This window comes from Scyliorhinus torazame, chromosome 22 (assembly GCF_047496885.1).
Source record: "Scyliorhinus torazame isolate Kashiwa2021f chromosome 22, sScyTor2.1, whole genome shotgun sequence".
NCBI lineage: Eukaryota > Metazoa > Chordata > Chondrichthyes > Carcharhiniformes > Scyliorhinidae > Scyliorhinus > Scyliorhinus torazame.
The window spans coordinates 103,863,857-103,891,630 of NC_092728.1; the positions used below are offsets into that span (position 1 = coordinate 103,863,857).

The 27,774-nt window shown below is 62.1% G+C and overlaps 1 protein-coding gene across 4 annotated transcripts in view; it reads right to left on the minus strand.

Annotated features, from left to right (window-relative positions):
• Window positions 1-27,709, minus strand: part of prrc2b (proline-rich coiled-coil 2B) — a 108,563-nt gene extending 80,854 nt beyond the window's left edge. For 2 of the 4 annotated variants that reach the window (XM_072488798.1, XM_072488796.1), the window contains exon 1: window positions 27,526-27,706. The gene's annotated coding sequence lies outside the window, so the exon portion shown is untranslated. Of the gene's footprint in view, window positions 1-27,525 lie in introns of all 4 variants that reach the window. The other 2 variants (XM_072488797.1, XM_072488799.1) reach the window with 2 other exon arrangements.
• Window positions 27,710-27,774: the final 65 nt, after the last annotated feature.

Consider the following 27,774-nt stretch of genomic DNA (forward strand, 5'->3'; position numbering starts at 1 on the left):
AGGGAAGCTTTGAGAACATCCCTTGAGCATTTCCACCGTCCTTATGAATGTCAGAGTTCCACTAGAGCAGTTGCTTCAGGGTTTGGTGTCAAGCACCAGCAGAGCTGGTTTTGAGTGCTTTCCGCCTCCATGTTTGGTACGTTGAGGTGCGAGAGGATGCTGCTGTTGGATCACCTTTCTTTCCTCTGGATTTGGAAGATCTTGCGAAGGCACCGTTGATGGCACTTCTCCAGTGTTTTGAGATGCCTACTGTAGGTTGTCCAAGTCTCCAAAGTATATAGGAGTGCCGGGGTCACTGCTGTCTGGGTAAACCATGACCTTAGTCTCTGGTTTGAGATCCTGGTCTTCAAATCTGCTGTTCCTCAATTGGTCAAAGACTGAGCTGGTACGTTGGAGGCGATGATGAATTTTGTCAACATGGATGGTGAATTTGAGGTTTACAATTGAAAAATGAAATGAAATGAAAATCGCTTATTGTCACAAGTAGGCTTCAAATGAAGATACTGTGAAAAGCCCCTAGTCGCCACATTCCGGCGAGGCTGGTATGGGAATTGAACCGTGCTGCTGGTCTGCTTTAAACGCCAGTTCTTTAGCTCTGTGCTTATCTAGCCCCCCAATTGTGATTACTGATAAAATTACTCACTGTACAGAGAAGGGTTCAACCCTCACAGCACATAGGAAATGGAAGGAGTCAGGTGGAACATTTTTACCCGTATAAAGAAGTTCAGTTGGATGAACTTATGAAGGAAGGATTGAAGTTTATAGTGAGATGGGTAGGTGAAGGTAATAGAGGAGTGGATTGTTTGGCCAACAACTTCTCCCAAAAGTTATTTAACCCCTCTGGCCTGTTCCACTTTCCAATTAGGTCTGGCTAATCTGTATCTCAACTCCAACGACCTGCCCTGGCTCCATAACCCTCACTAATCCTGTCTAACATTCATCTCAAACTCCGATCCTGAGTTTTCAGCTACTTAAAGATGATGTTAAATTATTCACTTTCCTAAGCAAACTCTAATAAAAAGTGCCGCTGATTTCCCATTGTATAGAAATGTAACCACATTTTAATAATAATAATCTTCATTAGTGTCACAAGGAGGCTTACATTAACACTGCAATGAAGTTACTGTGAAAATTCCCTAGTCTCTACACTCTGGCGCCTGTCCGGGTATTGACCGAAAACAAATTCTGTTTGAAGTGTTGCAATTGTTGCTGTGCAGACAAATATGGCAACTAATCTGCGCAAAGCCAGATTCCCCAAATAGCAACCGAGACAATTATCCGGTCAACTGAGTTTTGGTAGCACTGAGTGAGGGAGGAACATTGAGCAGGAGGAGCAGGATCTTTGGGTCTCTGGTATCCATCAAAACCAATTGATGAGACCTGGGTTTAGTATCTCCGATAGATGATGTCTTTTTTTAATTAAAAAATAATTTTTATTAAAGGTTTTCATAAAATATCAATAACAAAATGAAAAAGAAACCCAACAGGGTTAAGTACAAAACAGTCCAGAAAAACAACCCTCCATACCCCCCTCCCCCCCGGAAAACATAAATATTAAATTAACATTAACACCCCAACTTAATACAAGTATATACACCCCCTCAGACCCTCCAATGTAAATAACAAACACAAAAAAAAATAAAGTGACCCCCCCCCCCACCCCCGAACTGCTGCTGCCAGGAAGTCTAAGAACGGTTGCCACCGCCTAAAGAACCCTTGTACCGACCCTCTCAAGGCGAATTTCACCCTCTCCAACTTAATAAACTCCGCCATATCGTTGATCCAGGATTCCACGCTTGGGGGCCTCGCATCCTTCCACTGAAGAAGAATCCTTTGACGGGCTACCAGGGACGCAAAGGCCTGAATTCCGGCCTCTTTCGCCTCCTGCACTCCCGGCTCCTCTGCCACCCCAAATATTGCGAGCCCCCAGCCCGGTTTGACCCTGGATCCTACCACCCTCGACACCGTCCTCGCTATGCCCTTCCAAAACTCCTCCAGCGCTGGGCATGCGCAGAACATATGGGTGTGGTTTGCTGGGCTCCCTGAGCACCTAACACACCTGTGCTCACCCCCACAAAACTGACTCATCCTTGCCCCGGTCAGGTGTGCCTTGTGCAGCACCTTAAACTGCATGAGGCTGAGCCTCGCGCACGATGAGGAAGAGTTCACCCTCCCCAGGGCATCTGCCCACGTCCCTTCCTCAATTTCCTCTCCCAACTCCTCCTCCCACTTACCTTTTACCTCCACCACCGAGGCCTCCTCCTCCTCCTGCATAACCTGGTAAGTTTCCGAGATCTTCCCCACTCCCCCCCCCAAAAGCACCCTGTCCTGTACTGTGTGTGGCCGCAGCTGCGGGAATTCCACCACCTGCCGTCTGGCAAACGCCCTTACCTGTAAGTACCTGAAGGTGTTCCGGGGGGGGGGGGGGAAGAGAGAGAGAGAGGGGGGGGGGGGGGGGGGTGTCCGTACTTCTCCTCCAGCTCACCCAGGCTCGCGAACTTCCCGTCCACAAACAGGTCCCCCAACTTTCGTATCCCTGCCCTGTGCCACCCCGCAAACCCTCCACCTGTTCTTCCTGGGGCGAACCGGTAGTTCCCCCAGAGTGGGGTCCCCGCCGAGGCCCCCACTTCCCCCCCCGTGCCGCCTCCGCTGCCCCCAGATTTTGAGGGCAGCCACCATCACAAGGCTCGTGGTATACCTCATCGGAGGGAGCAGCAGCGGCGCGTTGCCAGCACCCCCAGACTCGTACCCACACAAGACGCCATCTCCAGCCTCTTCCATGCAGCCCCCTCCCCCTCCATCACCCACTTGCGCACCATCGCCGCATTGGCAGCCCAGTAGTATCCACAGAGGTTGGGCAGCGCCAGTCCCTCCCCCTATCTCTACTCCGCTCCAGGAACACCCTTCTCACCCTCGGAGTCCCTCGCGCCCACACAAACCCCATTATACTCCTGTTAACCCGCCTGAAAAAAGCCTTCGGGATAAATACGGGGAGGCACTGGAACAGGAACAAAAACCTTGGGAGCACCGTCATTTTGATTGACTGCACCCTACCCGCCAAGGACAGCGGCAATGCGTCCCACCTCTTGAACTCCTCCTCCATTTGCTCCACCAGCCTTGTAAAGTTAAGCCTATGCAGGGCCCCCCAGCTCCTGGCCACCTGGACCCCCAAATGTCTGAAGCTCCTCTCCGCCCTTTTTAGTGGGAGCTCACCAATCCCCCTCTCCTGGTCCCCTGGATGAACTACGAACAGCTCGCTCTTCCCCATGTTGAGCTTATACCCCGAAAAGTCCCCGAATTCCCTAAGAATCCTCATTACCTCCGGCATTCCTCCCACCGGGTCCGCCACATACAGCAGCAGGCCGTCCGCATAAAGTGACACCCTATGCTCCTCCCCACCACGCACTAACCCCCTCCAGCTCCTTGTCTCCCTCAGTGCCATAGCCAGGGGTTCAATCGCCAGTGCGAAGAGCAGGGGGGACAGGGGACACCCCTGTCTCATCCCTCGGTGCAACCGAAAGTACTCGGACCTCCTCCTGTTTGTGGCCACACTTGCCATCTGGACCTCATACAACAGCCTAACCCACCTGACAAACCCCTCTCCAAACCCAAACCTCTTCAGCACCTCCCACAGGTACCCCACTCTACCCTATCGAAGGCTTTCTCAGCGTCCATCGCCACCACTATCTCCACCTCCCCCTCCCTCGCCGGCATCATGATAACGTTCAAAAGCCTCCGCACATTCGCGTTCAACTGCCTCCCCTTCACAAACCCCATCTGGTCTTCATGGATGATCTGCGGCACACAATCCTCAAGGCTAAGACCTTCGCCAGCACCTTGGCATCTACATTTAGCAAGGAAATCGGTCTGTAAGACCCACACTGCAGGGGATCCTTGTCCCGCTTCAGGATCAAGGAGATCAGTGCCCGGGACATCGTTAGGGGTAAAGCTCCCCCCTCCCTTGCCTCATTGAAGGTCCTAACTAACAGCGGGCCCTACAGGTCCATATATTTTTTATAGAATTTGACCGGGAAACCGTCTGGCTCCGGTGCCTTCCCCGCCTGCATGCTTCCTATCCCTTTGATCAGCTCCTCCAGCCCAATCGGGGCCCGCAATCCCGCCACCAGTCCCTCTTCCACCTTTGGAAACCTCAATTGGTCCAGGAAGCGGCCCATCCCTCCCTCCTCCCGTGGGGGCTCGGATCGGTACAATTCCTCGTAGAAGCCCCTGAAGACCCCATTGATGCCAGCTCCACTCCACACCACACTCCCTCCCGTCCTTAACTCCCCCGATCTCCCTAGCTGCGCCCCGCTTCCGAAGCTGATGTGCCAGCATCCGGCTTGCCTTTTCCCCATACTCATAAATCGCCCTCTGGGCCTTCCTCCACTGCACCTCCGCCATCCTGGTGGTCACCAGGTTGAATTCGGCCTGGAGGCTACGCCTCTTCCTCAACAATCCTTCCTCTGGCTCCTCCGCATACCTCCTGTCTACCCTCACCATCTCCCCCACCAGCCTCTCCCTCCGCTCCTTGTGGGCCCTAATGGAGATCAGCTCTCCCCTCACCACCGCCTTCAGTGCCTCCCGTACAATCCCCACTCGGACCTCACCGCTGTCGCTGGTCTTCAGGTACCCCTCTATACTTCCTCGGACCCGCTCGCTCATCTCCTCGTCCGCCAACAGCCCCACCTCCAAGCGCCACAGCGGGCGCTGGTCCCTCTCCTCCCCCATCTCAAAGTCCACCCAATGCGGGGCGTGGTCCGAAATGACTATTGCCGAATACTCAGTATCCTCTACTCTCGCTATCAACGCCCTACTCATGATGAAAAAGTCGATTCAGGAATAAGCCTTATGGACATGTGAGAAGAATGAAAATTCCCTAGCCCCCGGCCTTGCAAATCTCCAAGGGTTCACCCCTCCCATTTGGTCCATAAACCCCCTCAGCACTCTAGCCGCTGCCGGCTTCCTGCCCATCCTAGACCTGGAGCGATCCAGTGCCGGATCCAGCACCGTGTTAAAGTCTCCCCCCATTATCAGACCCCCCACTTCCAAGTCTGGGATCCGACCCAACATACGCCGCATAAAACCCGCACCCTCTCTCCCTGCAACTTACCACTTACTATTATGTACCTGCCGCCATTATCTGCCACAATGCTCGACGCCTCAAACGACACCTTCTTTCCCACCAAGATCGCCACCCCTCGATTTTTGGCATCCAGCCCCGAGTGAAACACCTGACCTACCCACCCTTTCCTCAATCTTACCTGGTCTACCACCTTCAGGTGTGTCTCCTGAAGCATAACCACATCCGCCTTGGGCCCCTTCAGGTGCGCGAACACACGGGCCCGCTTAACCGGCCCATTCAGTCCCCTTACATTCCAGGTTATCAGCCGGATCAGGGGGCGACCCGCCGACTAGCCATGACCCTTCCTCGGCCAGCCACGCGCCAGCACCCCACACCCGGCCCGTTCCCCACAGCGGCATACCCCCGTCTCGACCCCCCCCCCCCCCCATTCGCTCCAGCTCCTCCTCGACCATAGCAGCAGCAACTCGATTCCCCCCCACCCCGGCTAGGACCCATCCTAGCTGATTTACTCCCCCCATTGCACTTCCGCAAGTCAGCTGACTCCTGCTGACCCCGGCCACTCCCACCTCTCCTTCGACTCCTCCCATTGTGTGGCACACCCTCCTCTCCGGTCCCCATCCATAGGCTCTCCCCCCTCCCCCTTCTGTTCTAAGCGCGGGAAACAACCCTCGCTTCCCCGGCCCTGCCCCTCCAGTCTTCAGCGCGGGGAAAACCCCGCGCTTTCCACCTACCAGGCCCAGCCACCTCTGACGCAGCTCCTTTTACAGGCCCGGTCCCCTCATCCCTGACTCGGGGCCCCCCCCCTCCCCACGGGGCCCCATCTCACCTCCAAGAGCCCCCCCCCGACCAATCCAACCAAAATGGTGCCCAACCCGCCCCAGCCACCCTCACCGACCCAAAAGAAAAAAAACGCAAAGAAAAAGAAACCCGGAGCAATACGAAGGCCCCCCCCCCCCCCCCCCCCCCCCCCACCGAAACAAAAATAAATATAGCATATCAACCGCAGTCCCCAATCGCCCGTTCCGACCCTCAATCTGTGTCCAATTTCTCGGCCTGAACAAAGGCCCACTCCTCCTCCGGAGACTCAAAATAATGGTGCCGGTCCTTGTAGGTAACCCACAGTCGCTCCGGCTGCAACATGCCAAACTTCACCCCCTTCCTGTGCAGCACCGCCTTTGCTCCATTGTACCCGGCCCGCCTCTTCGCCACCTCCGCACTCCAGTCCTGATATATCCGAACCTCCGCGTTCTCCCACCTGTTGCTCCTCTCCTTCTTGGCCACCTGAGCACACACTCCCGAACGACGAACCGATGGAAGCTCACCAGCACCGCCCATGGAGGCTCGTTAGCCTTGGGCCTCCTCGCCAGCACTCTATGGGCCCCTTCCAGCTCCAGGGGCCCCTGGAAGGACCCCGCTCCCATCAGAGAGTTCAACATGGTGACCACATAGGCCCCCACGTCCGGCCCCTCCAGGAGGGCCAGAATCCGCAGATTCCTCCGCCTCGACCGATTCTCCATCTCCTCGAACCGCTCCTGCCATTTCTTGTGGAGCGCCTCGTGCGCCTCCACCTTTACCGCCAGGCCTAAGATCTCGTCCTCATTGTCAAGATCTTTTGTCGAGCCTCGCGGATCGCCACTCCCTGGGCCGTCTGGGTCTCCAGCAGCTTATCAATAGACGCCTTCATCGGCTCTAGCAGGTCCGTTTTAATCTCTCTGAAGCAGCGCTGGATACCCTCCTGCTGCTCTTCTGCCCACTGCATCCAAGCTGCCTGGTCTCCGCCCGCCGCCATTTTGTTCTCCTTCCTTCACACCTTCTTCGGGTCCACCACCACCTTTTTTGTCGCCCCGCACCTAGTTGAAGCCATATACTGACGGGGAGCTTTTGTAGACTCTTTCCCACACCGGGAAACGTCGAAAAAGTACCGTTGGGGGCCCTGAAAAGAGCCCAAAAGTCAGTTTTTCCGGGAGCTGCCAAATGTGCAACTTAACCCCGGATAGCCGCAACCGGAAGTCCCGATAGATGGTGTCTTAAGACAGTGCGGCGTTGCCTCAGACAGTTCAGATCCTGGCATGGGGTTAAATTTTAAAATAAGAGTGCTCACTGGTATTCATCAAGTGGCCTGGAGAAGCAGCAAACTGTTTATAGCCACAGCATCAAGGACACTCTCATCCTGTTGTGGCCTCCACGAGGGGCTGGATCAGAACCATGCTTGCTCAAGGCAGCATCAGGAACCATTAGGAGGGGGTGGGATATAAGAGGGAAGATGGATTTCAATGCAAGCTGCTTCTGTTGAATGCTGACTGCAGTTGCTAGCTGCCTCTTAAAAAATATATTAACCAATTTCCCAAATTCAGGTTGTAAAGGTTTAAAAGTAACCACACACAAGGTACATTCTGCAAGTTACTAGACGAGACAGCTTCCGTACAGCTCCAGGATTAAGATCCTTCAGTGTTGATGCAAGCATTAAAAAAAAGATGAGAATCACAAAGAGACAATGAACTCCAGGGTCTGCTTTTGCAGCAAACCAGTTAGATCCCAAATACCTCAGTCACCCTGGACTGCAGCCTCACAATGATGGTGAGGACAAAGGGACACAAGAAAAATTCATCATGCCAAAGGAAACAACACTAAGTAGGCAAGGGGCAGAAATTCCTGTCTCTGAAAGATTTACAATGAAATCTGAGGGCCTATGTAATGGAGAGTTCTGTCCCTCTTCTGAGATAGATACATTTCAGTAAGCAAAGGTACTAAGGGGTACGGGCCAAAGGCAGGTATATGGAGTTAGGCCATAGATCAGCCGTAATCTCACTACCAGGCTCGAGGGGCTGAATGGCCTATTCCTATGTTTCCCATCTCTGATGCTGACAGCTGCAGCGTATGGATCCAGAGATTAACCTGGGACACTTTGCCCTTACAGGGAGCAGGAGAATATTAGGGAATGTGAATCTGTCCTCACCCGTGCTCACAGATGTGCTATACCAGCAGGGTGTCAATATGTTGAAAATGGAACAGGTGGGCGAGGAAGAGAGAGAGAGAGAGACACAGACAGAGGGGAAGAATAGAATAGCAGTTTCCCTTTCACACAGCATCTGTCAGAATATCCCAAAGCCCTTCACAGCCATTGAATTAATCTTCAGGTGCAGTCACTATGGTGGAGATTGTTGTGTGAAAATTCACTGCCACTGCCAAGTCCCACAACAGCCATGAAATGGTTGGTTCAATCTGTTTTCCGAGCTGAGGCTGAAATCCTGGAGCTGTCTGAGACCCACGACCTCACCCGCCCAGCAGAGTCAATATTCAACAGCGGAAATCAACACGTCACTAATGATATTGTTTACCACATAATAGTCTGGTTAACAGAATCCAAGCTCGTGGAATGGGAGGGTCAATGTCAGCTGGGATAAAAAATTGGCCTAGGACAGAAAACAGCAAGTTATGGGAAAAGGTTGTTTTCCAGATTGGACGGTGGTGATCAGTGCTGTTCCCCAAGGGGCAGTGCTGGGACCACTGCTTTTTTTGATTATATAAATATTGGAATACAGAGTAACATTTCAAAATTTGCTGATGATTTATAACTTGGAGGAGCGACAAACAGCGAGGGTATACTAATCAGCTGCAGCAGGACAGAGATAGGGGACAGGATGGACAGACAAGCGGTAGATGGAGTTTAATATAGAGAAGTGAGGTGATACATTTTGGCAGAAGGGATGTAGAGAGATAATGATATGGACTAAATGGCACAGTTCTAAAGAGTGCGCAAGGACAGATGAACATGGGGGTTTATGTACATGGATGATTGAAGGTGGCAGGAACAATTGAGAGAGTGATTAGCAAAGTATTTGGGGATCTTGGGCTTCATGAACAGAGTACGTAAGCAATGGAGTTATGCTGAATCTTTTTAAAGCTCTGGTTAGAGTCTTTGTCCAGTTCTGAGGGGTTTGAGAGGGTGCAGAGGAGATTTATGATTCCAGGGATGAGGGATTTTAGTTACAAGGTTAGGTTGGAGAAGCTGGAGTTGTTCTCATGGGAGAAAAGGATTGAAGGGAGATCAGATAGAAGTGTATAAGATTATGACAGCTTTAGATCAGGTAAACAAATGAAAAGCTGTTTCCATTAGCAGGATTAGTGGACACAAATTAAAGATTTGGCAAGAGGTAAGACCATAAGTCACAGGATCAGATTTAGGCCATTCGGTCCATCGAGTGTGCTCTGCTGCAATCATGGCTGATATCTTTCTCATCCCCATTCTCTTGCCTTCTCCCCATAACCCCTGATCCCCTTATTTATAAAGAATCTATCTATCTCTGTCTTGAAGACACTCAGTGAATTGACCTCCACAGCCTTCCGCAGCAAAGAGTTCCACAGATTCACCACCCTCTGGCTGAAGAAATTCCTCCTCATCTCAGTTTTACAGGATCGTCCTTTCAGTTTGAGGCTCAGCCCTCGGGTTCTAGTTTTTCCTACTAGTGGAAACAACCTCACCACGTTCACTCCATCTAGGCCTCTCAGATGCCAGGGTGGGGTATTTGAGAATGAGTTTTTCACCTGGAATGCCCAAGGAGGTGCGGAAGCTAGGGCGGCATATGGTGCAGTGGTTAGCACTGGGACGCTGAGGACCAAGGCGCTGAGGACCCAGGTTCAAAACCCGGCTCCGGGTCACTGACCATGTGGAGTTTGCACATTCGCCCCATGTCCGCGTAGGTTTCACCCCCACAACCCAAAGGTGTGGTTAGGTGGATTGGCCACGCTAAATTGCCCCTTAATTGGGAAAAAAAAATATTGGGTATTCTAAAAAATTTTTAAAAGGTGCGGAAGCTGAAATAATCTCAAAAGGAAATTGGGCGCATACTTGAGAAAATAAAAGTTTGCAGGGCTATGAAGATCAAGCACGGGAATGGAACATACTGAGCTGAGTTGCAGGGAGAAGAGTTTGTATCCCCACGAAAGATTAAGGGGTGATCCAATTAAGATGTTTAAGATGATTAAAGAATTGAGAGTGAACAGAAACTACTGTAGATGTTGGTGCATAGGTCGACCGTTGAAAAATCCCTCCAGAAACAGGGTTGATTCACGCACAGAGTATAAAAGTGAGCTACAGGTGTTGGTGCAGGTGGTCGCCATTTTGAAATGTCATCGGTATCTAATGCAGTGTGGCCACATCTTAAAATCCCTCTCATCTTTGCAGCACAGCCCATATCGCCTACTCAATTCCTTGCACCCAGTTCTAAGGTACTGCTAAGTAAAATGTGCAATTATGGGCCGCGAAATTGAGGCTGACTATCGACGAGAGTAGAGCAGATCATGGATCAAAAAGGGGGTACGGGGGTCAACTTATACACTGAGTATATGCAAAAATGTGATTTTTAGGCCTGGAAAATTAAGTCACCTAATTTGCCGCGATTTAGTGTTTTCTCTGGTGAAACAGCCAAAAACAAGGGGGCAAATCTTGAAATTTGATCTCCCGGGGTGATGTCAGAAATCTTTCCAACAAAGGGGAATGTAAATCTGGAAGTCTCCCCCCACGAAAAGCTGCTGAGGCTTTGGGGGGGGTCAATAGAAAATTATCGCACATATTAAGGCCCCCTGCTGTGGATTTGGTTTTTTGGCTCTTTATGCTTGTTTAACGGGTGATTTGGGGGAAGAAATTGGTGCAATATGATAGAATAGGATCCCCTCTTGCAAGTGATGTCTGGTGGATACAACACAGACAGAAGTCGGGCAAGGGATCTTTGCAGATTCAGAAGGTCCTCAAGCATCAGAAGGGGAGAAAATAGCAGAGGTCTCTGCAGCATCGTTGACCCTCAGTGGGCGGCCGAGAGGTTGGTGGAGTTAACAGGCGAATTTAAGAACCAGCGACAAGCGGTCAGAGGATCTGATGATTGCCGTGGCACCTATTCGGGCATCCTTGGACATAGAGGTACAGGGGGCAACGATCCAGAAGGCGGAGGAGGTGCTCGCTGCCCATAGCGATCAGATGTCTCTCTGAAGGCAGAGATGGCATAGTTGGCGGAGAGCGTTAAAGCCAAGGTCGATGATCTGGAGAATTGTTCCAGACAACAAAATGTAAGAATTCTTGGGCAGCCGAAGGGCTTGGAAGGTACAAACGCCACGGATTACATCTCCAAGGTGTTTGGAAAGTTGATGGGATGGGGACCTTGCTGACCTTTCCTGAGTTTGACCAGGCCAATCAGTCGCTGAGGCAGAAGCCCAGATCGGGGAGCCACTACGGGTGATCAGTCAGATTCCATAGATTCCTGGACAAGGAGCGGGCCCTGAGATGGGCGATGGGCCACCAAGAGTGTAGTTGGGAGGGCCATGTGATCAGGATATACCAGGACGCTGGGGCAGAGCTGGCAAGGAGATGCGCGGCATTTAATAAGGCCAAGGCTGCGCTGAATAAGTAAGGGACGGGATTAAATTAAATGCTGGAGGTCTATGGGTCTTTGCTGTTTGTTCGTTGTCAAGTTCTTCTGTCTCTGTATGTTTGTGCAGGATTGTTGTAAAGTGGGGGAAGGAGCAGTGTTGCTATGGGATCTGTTGGTGGAGTTGTATGTATGCGTAATTGAGGTTGTTTATTGTATTGTTGGAGATGTTTGAGGGAGGGGATGTGGGCGTCGTTCTCTGTTTTCTTTTCTTCCTATAATGTTTGGTGTTAAAAGTTGGGTAGGGGGCTGATTGTTGCTTCAATGTTTGACATACTGACTTTTACTAGCAGTATAGCAAGTAAACGGGAGCGGAAAAGGGGAGATGGCTGCAGCTGGTCACCGTTTGGGGGGGGTTTGGATTTCCTTTGTTCATCAAGGTAGCGAACTTCGGTTTTTGTTTTGTTTGGGGTGGGGGTTTCTTTTGGTTCTTGGTGGATTGTTTGTCTGGTGTCCGGGGAGATTGGCAGTTCCTTTGTTTTTGAACTGGCTTGATTGGGGTGATGGCAGCCACCTTTTGGGGGGGGGGGGAGCTGGCACAGATCGGGGCCCTGCTGCATTGCCTCACAAGGGGGATAGGGCTGATCCTGAGCATTTGCCCACCTGAGAAGTTTGAAAGCTGATGTGTTTTTCTACAGGAAACCCATTTGAGAGTCAGGGATCAAACAAGGCTGCAGAAAGGATGGCCGGAGCAAGTGTATCACTCAGGCTTTGATGTTAGGAAATGGGGGAAACCGCGGTGCTGATTAACAAGAGTCTTTCCCACGTCCATTGGGTTTACTCCCGGACTGATCTCTTCTCCCTGGTGTGAAAGGTGGGGGGGGGGGGCGCGGTACTCGGCGATCATTATATCGGATCATGCCCACATTTTGTGGACCTGTTATTGGAGCCGGGCCACCATCAGCGACCCCTGTGGAGACCCTCCCGAAGGTGGACCAGGAGAGAAAGCAGGAGCTGGAGGTACCAGAGGTTATCATGAATTGCATCGGTTTAATGCAGATGGGAAAAGCACCGGGTCCGGATGGATTCCCCATCAACTTTTATAAACAGTTTGCTGGTCTTGTTGGTTCCATTCCAGCAGGATATGTTCAATGATTCTCTATTCTGAGGGGGGTGTTGCTGGCCACGTGGCGCAGGCATCGATTTCTTTGATTCTGAAATAGGATCCCACGGAGTGTGGGTCATACCAACCTATTACTCTGCTAAATGCTGACGCTAAGTTGTTGGCAACTGGCTTGGAGCCCTGCCTGCGGGGGTGATTTCGGAGGAGCAGACAGATTTGTGAAGCGCCGGTGGTTGTCGGCCAACATTAGGAGATTGTTGAATGTGATTATTTTGATGGATACTGAAAGAGTTGAGTGCTGGTATCTCTGAGATTCTGGGGCATTTGGCTTTGGGCCAAAATTAATATCTTTTAAGAATTTTTTAATTTTTTTTTAAAAGAGTACCCAATTCATTTTTTCCAATAAAGGAGCAATTTAGCGTGGCCAATCCACCTAACCTGCAGATCTCTGGGTTGTGTGTGTTACGAGGTGGAGGGGGATAGAGCGTTAAGAGAGGGAACATAGGGTGTCCTTATATGCGGATGATTTGCTGTTATCTATCATGGACCCATATCATCCACTGTGGGAATGATAACAGAGGTGCTCAGGGGGTTTGGTTCCTTTTTACCTCCCCGTGTGCAAGGTTAAATCTGATACAGCCCAAGGAGGTGCACCTGGTCAGTGCGCATATGAGTGGGTTCTTCTCGGAGGTGGAGAACTAAGGGTCTGGCAAACAACACACATATGTTCTGGTACTGCCCCAAGCTTGTTAATTTTTGGGTCTCCTTTTTTGAAACAATATCAGATGTCTGGGTGTTAAGCTGGAGCCGTGCCCGGTGGTGGCTACTTTTGGACAGCCGAACACCCCAGTGCTGCAGGTGGGGATGAAGGCGAATGTCTTGGCCTTCGCCTCACTAATAGTCGGGAGGCGAGTCTTGCTTAGATGAAGGTCACGGGTGCCACCTAAGCCTTCAGCCTGGTTAGGGGGCCTGATGAAAGTTCTGTATCTTGAGTGGTACGGCAGCACAGTGGTTAGCACAGTTGCTCCAGGGTCCCAGGTTCGATTCCCAGTTTGGGTCACTGTCTGTGAGGAGTCTGCATGTTCTCCCCGTGCCTGCATGGGTTTCCTCCCAGTCCAAAGATGTGCAGGTTAGATGGATCGGCCATGCTAAATTGCCGTTAGTGTCCAAAAAGGTTAGATGGGGTTACTGGGATAGGGTAGAATTGTGGGTTTAGATAGCGTAATCATTCCATGGGCCGGTGCAGACTCGATGGGCCGAATGGCCTCCTTCTGCACTGTAAATTCTATGATCAAGTATGCGATGAGGGGGTCGGTAGATGGGCTTTACTCAAGGTGGCAGCCATTCATTGCCATTTTCAGAGAGCTGGTTACCATCAGTTATTGGGGGAAGGAGGGGGTTGGTTGGTCTATTAGGGTCTTCTTTGTGTGTGTGTGTGGGGGATATGGGGGAGTTGGGGCGGTAGTCTTGGTATAAAACCGTGTTGTGTTGTATTGGGGTTATTTTATAATAATGAAACATTTTGTTTGAATAAAAATATTTAAAAGAAAGAAAATTTTAAAGCTGAAGTCAATGGACTTGTATTGGGGATTGAGGGACGTGAGTCACGACAGAGAGATACAGAGCAACCATGATCTATTTGCTTGGTGGAAATTTATGGGCTGTATGGGCTCCTCCTGTTTCTATAAAACAGATTAGCATTATTAGGTTTGAGAGCTAAGAGTAAGAAAGAGAAGGGAAAATATAGCTATTTTTGATGATAATAAAAATTGAAAGTCTCATTGTGCAGAATACGAATCATGGTTAACAACTAGTTAGGCTCAGTTTGAGCATCTAATTCTGACCCGGCACTACGGGAAGGAGCTCAAGGCCCTGGAGAGGATGAAGAGGTTTCACTCAAATGGTACCACGGATGACAGATTACAACAGTATAGGGAGACTAGAGCAAGATTCCCTGTCTGAGAGGGTGACAGAAGCAGATTCAGTAGTAACTTTCAAAAGGGAATTGGATAAATAAATTGAAAAGGAAAAGCGTGCTGGGATGTGGAGCTCATCCAAAGAGCTAGCAGGGGCACGATGAATTGAATGGCCTTTTGCCCTGTTGTTTGATTCTAGAAGGGGCAGTCAGAACCTCGCTGCAATCCCTCAGCTGAAGAGTGAGCTGGGCATCAGACACACCACGTGGCACAGAACAGCCCGTCTCCATGACAACAAAATGGTGTCCTTTTTGTTCTTGGGATCATTTCCTCCCAGATCTTATAAACTCACCTGCTTAAAGCAAGTTGCTACAAATGAAGACTTTTGTCAAGACTGGTTTCCTTGCTGATCTATTCCAACCTCCAATTGTTGACAGGACCCTCAAAACTGAGTCAGTTCAGTCACAGGATCCTGGGGTGCACAGATACCAAGCAGTGTACACCTCACTCAACAGCACAGCCCATAAGAGCAGGGCGATGAAGAGTTTCCTCCACACTATCACTCACTGCCCCCTACTCCCTCTGCAGCCTGTCACCACACGCCAAGCCTGCCCTGACTTTGGGGGAGCTGCAGACATTCATTTGCAATACAAAGTAGTTTAATGCGAGCAATGAACAGCTAAGAAACCAGCAGCATTATCCCCAGCAAATCCATGTCGGAGTCAGTGGCACAGTGCTTCCTCTGGGATTAAACTCCAATATCAAGCAACTCAGCGTCAGTACCGTGGGAGTGCTGGAGTGTCAGCGTGCTGTCCCTCAGACATTAAACAGAGGCTCTGTCTGCTGTACTTGAAGGGGCTGGTTTAGCACAGGGCTAAAGAGTTGGCTTTTAAAGCAGACCAACGCAGGCCAGCAGCACGGTTCAATTCCTGTACCGGCCTCCCCGAACAGGCGCCGGAATGTGGCGACTAGGGGCTTTTCACAGTAACTTCATTTGAAGCCTACTTGTGACAATAAGTGATTTTCATTTCATTTCATTCTGTGGGCTGCTTGAGGTTGAGAGAGAGTATTTGAAGAGAAACAGAGAATTTGCACTAAGTTTTATACAGCAGTGCCCCCCTCACCATTAGCCAAAGCAGATACACTGATAACATTTTCTTTGCCTGAGGAACGTGATGATGGGGACTGCACAAAGTAAAAGCCGGAATCATAACAGCAACTAAAGCAATCAGGCGAAACAACTGCAAACAACAATTACAGGATAACTCTCCGACTTCCCATTCTGCTCAAAGTTGGGGCATAGCGACAAGACACAAAAGGCTCTTAATGTTGGAACTCAACATTAAGCAACACAAATGCAGGAATTACACACACACCCCCTCCCCCCGACTCTGCAAACCAGACACCGGGGCAAAATGACTAGAAAAGAACGAGGAAATATCAGATGGGGGGTGGGGAGTTCCAGAGGCAGGGTCATTGTCTGGTGGAGGAGAATCACAGGTCCCATTCCAGCCTCGGGTGACTGTGTGGAGTGTGCACGTTCTCCCCATGTCTGTGTGGGTTCCCTCCGGTTTCCTCCCACAGTCCAAAGATGAGCAGGTTAGGTGAATCGGCCGTGCTAAATTGCCCTTGGTGTCCAGAATAGGTTATGTGGAGTTACTGGTTTAGGGCGGAGGTGTGGGCTTAAGGAGGGTGCTCTTTCCAAGGGCCGGTGCAGACTCGATGGGCCGATGACCAGTGCGGGCAGCGTCCAGTCTGCAGGGAGGGAGAGTGTACAGTCTGTGTGGGGGAGGTGGGAGAGAAGTATCCAGTGTTCGAAGGAGGGACGGGCAGTGCCCCAGGGATTTGGGGGGGGGGGGGGGGGGGAAGGAGGAGAGGGCGAGAATGAGGGTGCAGGGGATAGTGCCCAGCGTTCAGAGAGGGGCAGTGACTAGTGCCCGAAGGAGGAAATGGCAGAGCCCCGGTGTCCAGAGGAGGGGGCCGCGTCCCGTGATCGGTGGGGGCTGCACCCTCTGACCAGTGGTTGGGGTGGAGGTATTGGGCACCGCCCTGTGTCCGGGGGGGGGGGGGGGGGGCGGGCACTGCCCCATGTCCGGGGGGGGGTCCGGGCACTGCCCGTGTCTGGGGGGGGGGGGCCGGGCACTGCCCCGTGTCGGGGGGCCGGGCACTGCCCCGTGTCGGGGGGGCCGGGCACTGCCCCGTGTCGGGGGGCCGGGCACTGCCCCGTGTCGGGGGGGGGGGGGCCGGGCACTGCCCCGTGTCGGGGGGGGGGGCCGGGCACTGCCCCGTGTCGGGGGGGGGCCGGGCACTGCCCCGTGTCGGGGGGGGGGCGGGCACTGCCCCGTGTCGGGGGGGGCGGGCACTGCCCCGTGTCGGGGGGGGCGGGCACTGCCCCGTGTCCGGGGGGGGCCGGGCACTGCCCCGTGTCGGGGGTCGGGCACTGCCCCGTGTCCGGGGGGGCCGGGCACTGTCCCGTGTCCGGGGGGGGCCGGGCATTCCCCCGTGTCCATGGGGGGCCGGGCATCGCCCCGTGTCCGGGGGGGGGGGGGGCCGGGCATCGCCCCGTGTCCGGGGGGGGGGCCGGGCATCGCCCCGTGTCCGGGGGGGGGGGCCGGGCATCGCCCCGTGTCCGGGGGGGCCCGGGCACTGCCCCATGTCTGGGGGGGGGGGCGGGCACTGCCCCGTGTCCGGGGGGGGCCCGGGCACTGCCCCGTGTCGGGGGGGTGGGCCGGGCACTGCCCCGTGTCGGGGGGGGGGCGGGCACTGCCCCGTGTCGGGGGGGGGGCGGGCACTGCCCCGTGTCCGGGGGGGCCGGGCACTGCCCCGTGTCGGGGTCGGGCACTGCCCCGTGTCCGGGGGGGCCGGGCACTGTCCCGTGTCCGGGGGGGGGGGCCGGGCATTCCCCCGTGTCCATGGGGGGCCGGGCATCGCCCCGTGTCCGGGGGGGGGGGGGGGGCCGGGCATCGCCCCGTGTCCGGGGGGGGGCCGGGCATCGCCCCGTGTCCGGGGGGGGCCGGGCACTGCCCCGTGTCCGGGGGGGGGCGGGCACTGCCCCTTGTCCGGGGGGGGGGGCCCGGGCACTGCCCCGTGTCTGGGGGGGGGGGCGGGCACTGCCCCGTGTCCGGGGGGGGCCCCGGGCACTGCCCCGTGTCTGGGGGGGGGGGCGGGCACTGCCCCGTGTCCGGGGGGGGCCGGGCACTGCCCCGTGTCCGGGGGGGGCCGGGCACTGCCCCGTGTCCGGGGGGGGCCGGGCACTGCCCCGTGTCCGGGCACTGCCCCGTGTCGGGGGGGCCGGGCACTGCCCCGTGTCCGGGGGGGGGGGGGCGGGCACTGCCCCGTGTCCGGGGGGGCCGGGCACTGCCCCGTGTCCGGGGGGCTGGGCACTGCCCCGTGTCCGGGGGTGCCGGGCACTTCCCCGTGTCCGGGGGGGGGGGGGGGGGAGGTAGACAGCACCCGGAGGCAGCAGTGCACATGTTTTGGAAGAGACCAAACCCAAAGTCAGAGGAGGGTCAGCGTCCGGCAGGGGGCAGTGCCCAGCGCCCGCCGGGGACAGTGCCCGACATCCGGGGGGGGGGGGGGGGGGGGGGGGAGAAAGAGTGTCCAGGGGTGCCGGGTTCGGGGCGGTGGTTGTGAGGAGGCAGTGTCCAGGGTTTGGGGAGGAGTTGGGGGGAGGGGGGTTGGGGAATTGGGGTTGGGGAGTTGGGGGGGGAAGAGTTGGGGGAGGGGTTGCGGGAGGGGTTGGGGAAGTTGGGGGGGGAGGGGGTTGGGGGAGTCGGGGGGGGTTGGGGGAGTCGGGGGGGTCGGGGGGGGGGGTTGGGGGCGTCGGGAGGGGGGGTGTCGGGAGGGGGGGTGGGGGGGGAGTCGGGGGGGTTGGGGGAGTCTGGGGTGTTGGGGGGTGTCGGGAGGGGGGGTGGGGGAGTCGGGGGGGGTTGGGGGAGTCGGGGGGGTTGGGGGAGTCGGAGGGGGGGTTGGGGGAGTCGGGGGGGGGTGGGGGAGTCGGGGGGGGGGTTGGGGAGTCGGGGGGGGTTGGGGGAGTCGGGGGGGGGTTGGGGAGGGGGGGGAGTCGGGGGGGGGTTGGGGAGTCGGGGGGGGGGGGTTGGGGGAGGGGGAGTCGGGGGGGTTGGGGGAGTCGGGGGGGTTGGGGAGTCGGGGGGGTTGGGGAGTCGGGGGGGGTTGGGGGCGTCGGGGGGGTGGGGGGGCGTCGGGAGGGGGGGTGGGGGGGAGTCGGGGGGTTGGGGACTCGGGGGGGGTTGGGGGAGTTGGTTGGGGGGGGTTGAGGGAGTTGGTTGGGGGAGTTGGTTGGGGAGTTGGTTGGGGGGGTTGGGGGAGTCGGGGGGGGGTTGGGGGAGTCGGGGGGGGGGTTGGGGAGTCGGGGGGGGGTTGGGGGAGTCGGGGGGGGGGTTTGGGGGGGAGTCGGAGGGGGGGGGGGTTGGGGGAGTCGGGGGGGGGTTGGGGGAGTCGGAGGGGGGGGGTTGGGGGAGTCGGAGGGGGGGGTTGGGGAGTCGGAGGGGGGGTTGGGGAGTCGGAGGGGGGGTTGGGGGAGTCGGAGGGGGGGTTGGGGGAGTCGGAGGGGGGGTTGGGGGAGTCGGGGGGGGGTTGGGGAGTCGGAGGGGGGGTTGGGGGAGTCGGAGGGGGGGTTGGGGGAGTCGGGGGGGTTGGGGAGTCGGGGGGGGGTTGGGGGAGTCGGGGGGGGGGTTGGGGAGTCGGGGGGGGGGTTGGGGGAGTCGGGGGGGGGTTGGGGGAGTCGGGGGGGGTGGTTGGGGAGTCGGGGGGGGGGTTGGGGGAGTCGGGGGGGGGTTGGGGAGTCGGGGGGGGGGGGGTTGGGGGAGTCGGGGGGGGGGGTTGGGGGAGTCGGGGGGGGGGGTTGGGGGAGTTGGTTGGGGGGGTTGGGGGTTGAGGGAGTCCGGGGGGGGTTGGGGGAGTCGGGGGGGTTGGGGGGGGGGGGGGGGGTTGGGGGAGTCGGGGGGGGGGTTGGGGGAGTCGGGGGGGGTTGGGGAGTCGGGGGGGTGTTGGGGAGTCGGGGGGTTGGGGGAGTCGGGGGGGGGTTGGGGGAGTCGGAGGGGGGGTTGGGGGAGTCGGAGGGGGGGGGGTTGGGGGAGTCGGAGGGGGGGGTTGGGGGAGTCGGAGGGGGGGGGTTGGGGAGTCGGAGGGGGGGGGGGGTTGGGGAGTCGGGGGGGGGGGGGTTGGGGAGTCGGGGGGGGGTTGGGGAGTCGGGGGGGTTGGGGAGTCGGGGGGGGGTTGGGGAGTCGGGGGGGTTGGGGGAGTCGGGGGGGTTGGGGGAGTCGGGAGGGGGGGTGGGGGGGCGTCGGGAGGGGGGTGGGGGGTCAGGGGGGTTGGGGGACTCGGGGGGGGTTGGGGAGTTGGTTGGGGGGGGTTGAGGGAGTTGGTTGGGGGGGTTGGGGAGTCGGGGGGGGGGGTTGGGGGAGTCGGGGGGGGGAGTCGGGGGGGGGGTTGGGGGAGTCGGGGGGGGGGGTTGGGGGAGGTCGGGGGGGGGGGTTGGGGGAGTCGGGGGGGGGGTTGGGGGAGTCGGGGGGGGGGTTGGGGAGTCGGAGGGGGGGGTTGGGGGAGTCGGAGGGGGGGTTGGGGAGTCGGAGGGGGGGGGGTTGGGGGAGTCGGAGGGGGGGGGTTGGGGGAGTCGGAGGGGGGGGGTTGGGGGAGTCGGAGGGGGGGGGTTGGGGGAGTCGGAGGGGGGGGGGGTTGGGGGAGTCGGAGGGGGGGGTTGGGGGAGTCGGAGGGGGGGTTGGGGGAGTCGGAGGGGGGGTTGGGGGAGTCGGAGGGGGGGGTTGGGGGAGTCGGAGGGGGGGTTGGGGGAGTCGGAGGGGGGGGTTGGGGGAGTCGGAGGGGGGGGGTTGGGGGAGTCGGAGGGGGGGGTTGGGGGAGTCGGAGGGGGGGGGTTGGGGGAGTCGGAGGGGGGGGTTGGGGGAGTCGGAGGGGGGGGTTGGGGGAGTCGGAGGGGGGGGTTGGGGGAGTCGGAGGGGGGGGTTGGGGGAGTCGGAGGGGGGGGTTGGGGAGTCGGAGGGGGGGGGGTGGGGGAGTCGGAGGGGGGGGTTGGGGGAGTCGAGGGGGGGTTGGGGAGTCGGAGGGGGGGGTTGGGGGAGTCGGAGGGGGGGGTTGGGGAGTCGGAGGGGGGGTTGGGGGAGTCGAGGGGGGGTTGGGAGTCGATGGGGGGTTGGGGAGTCGGAGGGGGGTGGGGAGTCGGAGGGGGTTGGGGGAGTCGGAGGGGGGGTTGGGGAGTCGGAGGGGGGGTTGGGGGGAGTCGGAGGGGGGTTGGGGAGTCGGAGGGGGGTTGGGGAGTCGGAGGGGGGGTTGGGGGAGTCGGAGGGGGGGTTGGGGAGTCGGAGGGGGGTTGGGGAGTCGGAGGGGGGGTTGGGGGAGTCGGAGGGGGGGGTTGGGGGAGTCGGAGGGGGGGTTGGGGAGTCGGAGGGGGGTTGGGGAGTCGGAGGGGGGGTTGGGGGAGTCGGAGGGGGGTTGGGGGAGTCGGAGGGGGGGTTGGGGGGGAGTCGGAGGGGGGTTGGGGGAGTCGGAGGGGGGGTTGGGGAGTCGGAGGGGGGGTTGGGGGAGTCGGAGGGGGGGTTGGGGAGTCGGAGGGGGGGTTGGGGGAGTCGGAGGGGGGTTGGGGGAGTCGGAGGGGGGGTTGGGGGAGTCGGAGGGGGGTTGGGGGAGTCGGAGGGGGGGTTGGGGGAGTCGGAGGGGGGTTGGGGGAGTCGGAGGGGGGTTGGGGGAGTCGAGGGGGGGTTGGGGAGTCGGAGGGGGGGTTGGGGAGTCGGAGGGGTGTTTGGGGAGTCGGAGGGGGGGTTGGGGGAGTCGGAGGGGGGGGTTGGGGGAGTCGGAGGGGGGGGTTGGGGGAGTCGGAGGGGGGGGGTTGGGGGAGTCGGGGGGGGGTTGGGGGAGTCTGGGGGGGGTTGGGGGAGTCGGGGGGGTTGGGGGAGTCGGGGGGGGTAGGGGGAGTCGGGGGGGTTGGGGAGTCGGGGGGGTTGGGGGAGTCGGGGGGTTGGGGGAGTCGGGGGGGTTGGGGAGTCGGGGGGGTTGGGGGAGTCGGGGGGGGTTGGGGGAGTCGGGAGGGGGGTTGGGGGAGTCGGGAGGGGGTTGGGGAGTCGGGGGGTGGGGTTGGGGAGTCGGGGGGGGTTGGGGGAGTCGGGGGGGGGTTGGGGGAGTCGGGGGGGGGGGTTGGGGGAGTCGGGGGGGGGGTTGGGGAGTCGGGGGGGGTTGGGGAGTCGGGGGGGGTTGGGGGAGTCGGGGCGGGTTGGGGGAGTCGGGGGGTGGGGGAGTCGGGGGGTTGGGGGAGTCGGGGGGTTGGGGCGTCGGGGGGGTTGGGGAGTCGGGGGGGTTGGGGGAGTCGGGGGGGTTGGGGGAGTCGGGGGGGTTGGGGGAGTCGGGGGGGGTTGGGGGAGTCGGGGGGGGGTTGGGGAGTCGGGGGGGGGGGGTTGGGGGAGTCGGGGGGGGGGTTGGGGGAGTCGGGGGGGGGGTTGGGGGGGGGTTGGGGGAGTCGGGGGGGGTTGGGTTGGGGGGGGTTGGGGTAGGGGGGGGGTTGGGGAGTCGGGGGGGGTTGGGGAGTCGGGGGGGGTTGGGGGAGTCTGGGGGGGGTTGGGGGAGTCTGGGGGGGGTTGGGGGAGTCTGGGGGGGGTTGGGGAGTCGGGGGGGGTTGGGGGAGTCGGGGGGGGGTTGGGGGAGTCGGGGGGGGGTTGGGGGAGTCGGGGGGGGTTGGGGGAGTCGGGGGGGGTTGGGGGAGTCGGGGGGGTTGGGGAGTCGGGGGGGGTTGGGGGAGTCGGGGGGGGTTGGGGGAGTCGGGGGGGGTTGGGGGAGTCGGGGGGGGGTTGGGTTGGGGGGGGGTTGGGGGAGGGGGAGGGGGGGGTTGGGGGAGTCGGGGGGGTTGGGGGAGTCGGGGGGGTTTGGGTTGGGGGAGTCGGGGGGGGTTGGGGGAGTCGGGGGGGTTTTGGGGGAGTCGGGGGGGGGGGTTGGGGAGTCGGGGGGGGTTGGGGGAGTCGGGGGGGGTTGGGGGAGTCGGGGGGGTTGGGGAGTGGGGGGGGGGGTTGGGGGAGTCGGGGGGGGGTTGGGGGAGTCGGGGGGGGGTTGGGGAGTCGGGGGGGGGGGGGTTGGGGGAGTCGGGGGGGGTTGGGGGAGTCGGGGGGGGGGTTGGGGGAGTCGGAGGGGGGGGTTGGGGGAGTCGGAGGGGGGTTGGGGGAGTCGGAGGGGGGGTTGGGGGAGTCGGAGGGGGGGTTGGGGGAGTCGGAGGGGGGGTTGGGGGAGTCGGAGGGGGGGGTTGGGGGAGTCGGAGGGGGGGGTTGGGGGTCGGAGGGGGGGGGGTTGGGGGAGTCGGAGGGGGGGGTTGGGGGAGTCGGGGGGGGGTTGGGGAGTCGGGGGGGGTTGGGGGAGTCGGGGGGGGGTTGGGGAGTCGGGGGGGGGTTGGGGAGTCGGGGGGGGTTGGGGGAGTCGGGGGGGGGGGGTTGGGGGAGTCGGAGGGGGGGGGTTGGGGGAGTCGGAGGGGGGGGTTGGGGGAGTCGGAGGGGGGTTGGGGGAGTCGGAGGGGGGGTTGGGGGAGTCGGAGGGGGGTTGGGGGAGTCGGAGGGGGGGGTTGGGGAGTCGGAGGGGGGGGGTGGGGGAGTCGGAGGGGGGGGTTGGGGGAGTCGGAGGGGGGGGTTGGGGGAGTCGGAGGGGGGGGGGTTGGGGAGTCGGAGGGGGGGGGTTGGGGGAGTCGGAGGGGGGGGTTGGGGAGTCGGAGGGGGGGGTTGGGGGAGTCGGAGGGGGGTTGGGGGGAGTCGGAGGGGGGGGTTGGGGGAGTCGGAGGGGGGGGGGTTGGGGAGTCGGGGGGGGGGGGGTTGGGGGAGTCGGAGGGGGGGGGTTGGGGGAGTCGGAGGGGGGGGTTGGGGGAGTCGGAGGGGGGGGTTGGGGCAGTCGGAGGGGGGGGTTGGGGGAGTCGGAGGGGGGGTTGGGGAGTCGGAGGGGGGGTTGGGGGAGTCGGAGGGGGGGTTGGGGGAGTCGGAGGGGGGGGTTGGGGGAGTCGGAGGGGGGCGGGGGTTGGAGGAGTCGGAGGGGGGGGGTTGGGGAGTCGGAGGGGGGGGGGTTGGGGGAGTCGGAGGGGGGGGGTTGGGGGAGTCGGAGGGGGGGTTGGGGGAGTCGGAGGGGGGGGTTGGGGGAGTCGGAGGGGGGGGTTGGGGGAGTCGGAGGGGGGGGTTGGGGGAGTCGGAGGGGGGGGGGTTGGGGGAGTCGGAGGGGGGGGGTTGGGGGAGTCGGAGGGGGGGGTTGGGGGAGTCGGAGGGGGGGGTTGGGGAGTCGGAGGGGGGGTTGGGGGAGTCGGAGGGGGGGTTGGGGAGTCGGAGGGGGGGTTGGGGGAGTCGGAGGGGGGGTTGGGGGAGTCGGAGGGGGGGTTGGGGAGTCGGAGGGGGGGGTTGGGGGAGTCGGGGGGGGGGTTGGGGGAGTCTGGGGGGGGGTTGGGGAGTCGGGGGGGTTGGGGGAGTCGGGGGGGGTAGGGGGAGTCGGGGGGGGTTGGGGAGTCGGGGGGGTTGGGGGAGTCGGGGGGTTGGGGGAGTCGGGGGGAGTCGGGGGAGTCGGGGGGGGTTGGGGGAGTCGGGGGGGGGGGTTGGGGGAGTCGGGGGGGGGTTGGGGGAGTCGGGGGGGTGGGGTTGGGGGAGTCGGGGGGGGGTTGGGGGAGTCGGGGGGGGGTTGGGGGAGTCGGGGGGGGGGGTTGGGGGAGTCGGGGGGGGGGTTGGGGAGTCGGGGGGGGTTGGGGGAGTCGGGGGGGGTTGGGGAGTCGGGCGGGTTGGGGAGTCGGGGGGGTTGGGGGAGTCGGGGGGGTTGGGGAGTCGGGGGGGTTGGGGGAGTCGGGGGGGTTGGGGGAGTCGGGGGGGGGTTGGGGGAGTCGGGGGGGGTTGGGGGAGTCGGGGGGGGGTTGGGGGAGTCGGGGGGGGGGGTTGGGGAGTCGGGGGGGGTTGGGGGAGTCGGGGGGGGGTTGGGTTGGGGGGGGGTTGGGGTTAGGGGGGGGGTTGGGGGAGTCGGGGGGGGTTGGGGAGTCGGGGGGGGTTGGGGGAGTCTGGGGGGGGTTGGGGGAGTCGGGGGGGGTTGGGGGAGTCTGGGGGGGGGTTGGGGGAGTCGGGGGGGGGTTGGGGAGTCGGGGGGGGGGTTGGGGGAGTCGGGGGGGGTTGGGGGAGTCGGGGGGGGTTGGGGGAGTCGGGGGGGTTGGGGGAGTCGGGGGGGTTGGGGGAGTCGGGGGGGGGGTTGGGGGAGTCGGGGGGGGGTTGGGTTGGGGGGGGGGTTGGGGGGAGGGGGAGGGGGGGGGTTGGGGGAGTCGGGGGGGGTTGGGGGAGTCGGGGGGGTTTGGGTTGGGGGAGTCGGGGGGGGTTGGGGAGTCGGGGGGTTTTGGGGAGTCGGGGGGGGGGTTGGGGGAGTCGGGGGGGGTTGGGGAGTCGGGGGGGGGTTGGGGGAGTCGGGGGGGGGTTGGGGAGTCGGGGGGGGGGTTGGGGGAGTCGGGGGGGGTTGGGGGAGTCGGGGGGGGGGTTGGGGGAGTCGGGGGGGGGTTGGGGGAGTCGGGGGGGGGGTTGGGGGGGGGTTGGGGGAGTCGGGGGGGGGTTGGGTTAGGGGGGGGGTTGGGGGAGTCGGGGGGGGTTGGGGGAGTCGGGGGGGTTGGGGGAGTCGGGGGGGGGTTGGGGGAGTCGGGGGGGGTTGGGGGAGTCGGGGGGGGGTTGGGGGAGTCGGGGGGGTTGGGGGAGTCGGGGGGGGTTGGGGAGTCGGGGGGGGGTTGGGGGAGTCGGGGGGGGGTTGGGGGGGGGGGGTTGGGGGAGGGGGGGGGGTTGGGGGAGTCGGGGGGGTTGGGGAGTCGGGGGGGGTTGGGGGAGTCGGGGGGGTTTGGTTGGGGAGTCGGGGGGGGGGTTGGGGGAGTCGGGGGGTTTTGGGGAGTCGGGGGGGGGTTGGGGGACGGGGGGGGGGGGTTGGGGAGTCGGGGGGGTTGGGGAGTCGGGGGGGGTTGGGGAGTCGGGGGGGTTTGGGTTGGGGGAGTCGGGGGGGGTGGGGGAGTCGGGGGGTTTTGGGGGAGCGGGGGGGGATTGGGGGAGTCGGGGGGGGGGTTGGGGGAGTCGGGGGGGGGTTGGGGAGTCGGGGGGGGGTTGGGGGAGTCGGGGGGGGGGTTGGGGGAGTCGGGGGGGTTGGGGGAGTCGGGGGGGGGGTTGGGGGAGTCGGGGGGGGTTGGGGAGTCGGGGGGGGGTTGGGGGGAGTCGGGGGGGGGGGGTTGGGGAGTCGGGGGGGGGTTGGGGGAGTCGGGGGGGGGTTGGGGAGTCGGGGGGGGGGTTTGGGGGAGTCGGGGGGGTTGGGGGAGTCGGGGGGGGTTGGGGGAGTCGGGGGGGGTTGGGGGAGTCGGGGGGGGTTGGGGGAGTCGGGGGGGGTTGGGGGAGTCGGGGGGGGGGTTGGGGAGTCGGGGGGGGGGGTTGGGGAGTCGGGGGGGGGGGTTGGGGGAGTCGGGGGGGGGTTGGGGGAGTCGGGGGGGGGTTGGGGGAGTCGGGGGGGGGGGGTTGGGGGAGACGGGGGGGGGTTGGGGGAGACGGGGGGGGGGGGTTGGGGGAGTCGGGGGGGGGGTTGGGGAGTCGGGGGGGGGTTGGGGAGTCGGGGGGGGGGTTGGGGAGTCGGGGGGGGGGGTGGGGGAGTCGGGGGGGGGGGGTTGGGGGGAGTCGGGGGGGGGTTGGGGGAGTCGGGGGGGGCTGGGAGTCGGGGGGGGGGTTGGGGGAGTCGGGGGGGGGTTGGGGGAGTCGGGGGGGGGGTTGGGGGAGTCGGGGGGGGGGGTTGGGGGAGTCGGGGGGGGGGGTTGGGGGAGTCGGGGGGGGGGGTGGGGGAGTCGGGGGGGGGGTTGGGGGAGTCGGGGGGGGGGTGGGGGAGTGGGGGGGGGTTTGGGGGGTGGGGGGGGGGGTTTGGGGGTCGGGGGGGGGTTGGGGGAGTCGGGGGGGGGTTGGTGGAGTCGGGGGGGGGTTGGGGGAGTCTGGGGGGGGTTGGGGGAGTCGGGGGGGGGGGTTGGGGAGTCGGGGGGGGGTTGGGGAGTCGGGGGGGGGGTTGGGGGTCGGGGGGGGGTTTGGGGGAGTCGGGGGGGGGGGGGTTTGGGGGAGTCGGGGGGGGGGTTGGGGGAGTCGGGGGGGGGTTGGGGAGTCGGGGGGGGGTTGGGGGAGTCGGGGGGGGGGTTGGGGGAGTCGGGGGGGGGGTTGGGGGAGTCGGGGGGGGGTTGGGGGAGTCGGGGGGGGGTTGGGGGAGTCGGGGGGGGGTTGGGGAGTCGGGGGGGGGTTGGGAGGTCGGGGGGGGGTTGGGGAGTCGGGGGGTGGGGGGGGTTGGGGGAGTCGGGGGGGGGGGGTTGGGGAGTCGGGGGGGGGGGGTTGGGGGAGTCGGGGGGGGGGGTTGGGGGAGTCGGGGGGGGGGGTTGGGGGAGTCGGGGGGGGGTTGGGGGAGTCGGGGGGGGGTTGGGGGAGTCGGGGGGGGGGGGAGTCGGGGGGGTGGGGGGGGGGGAATTGGGTGAGTCGGGGGGGGGGGGTTGGGGGAGTCGGGGGTGGGGGTTGGGGGGGGAGTCGGGGGGGGGGGGGTTGGGGGGGGGAGTCGGGGGGGTTGGGGGGGGTCGGGGGGGGGGGGTTGGGGGGGAGTCGGGGGGGTGGGGGGGGGGAGTCGGGGGGGTGGGGGGGGGGGGAGTTGGGTGAGTCGGGGGGGGTTGGGGGGGAGTCGGGGGGGGTTGGGGGGGGGAGTCGGGGGGGGTTGGGGGGGGAGTCGGAGGGGTTGGGGGAGTCGGGGGGGGGGTTGGGGGAGTCGGGGGGGGGGGGGGTTGGGGGAGTCGGGGGGGGGGGGGTTGGGGGAGTCGGGGGGGGGGGGGGTTGGGGGAGTCGGGGGGGGGGGGGGTTGGGGGAGTCGGGGGGGGGGGGGTTGGGGGAGTCGGGGGGGGGAGGGAGGGGTTGGGGGCGGGGACAGGGGGGGGGGGTCCGATGTTTTTTTCTCTCCGGGATGTGGGGGAAAATGGCGGCCGGGCGCCGCCGGAAACAAAGCGGCCGAAAGCCGCGGGATCTGAACCAAGAAAAGACTTTTTACCTCAGAAATACCGACCTCGGCTCGTTCCCGGGGCTTAAAGCGACACGATCCACACAGCAGGCAGCAACCGGCGCCGATCCGGTGGCCGATGGCGGCGGATGGAAGCGAATTCGGGGCCTACGCGAAAGGATTGAACTGAAACCGACTCCGGCCTCGCAAACCGGGCGCTGGGACTGAGTCGCAGCGCCGGCGCCCCACCTGGCGGCCGGAGGCGGAACTGCAACCACAGCGCCGGAGCCCCACCGGGCG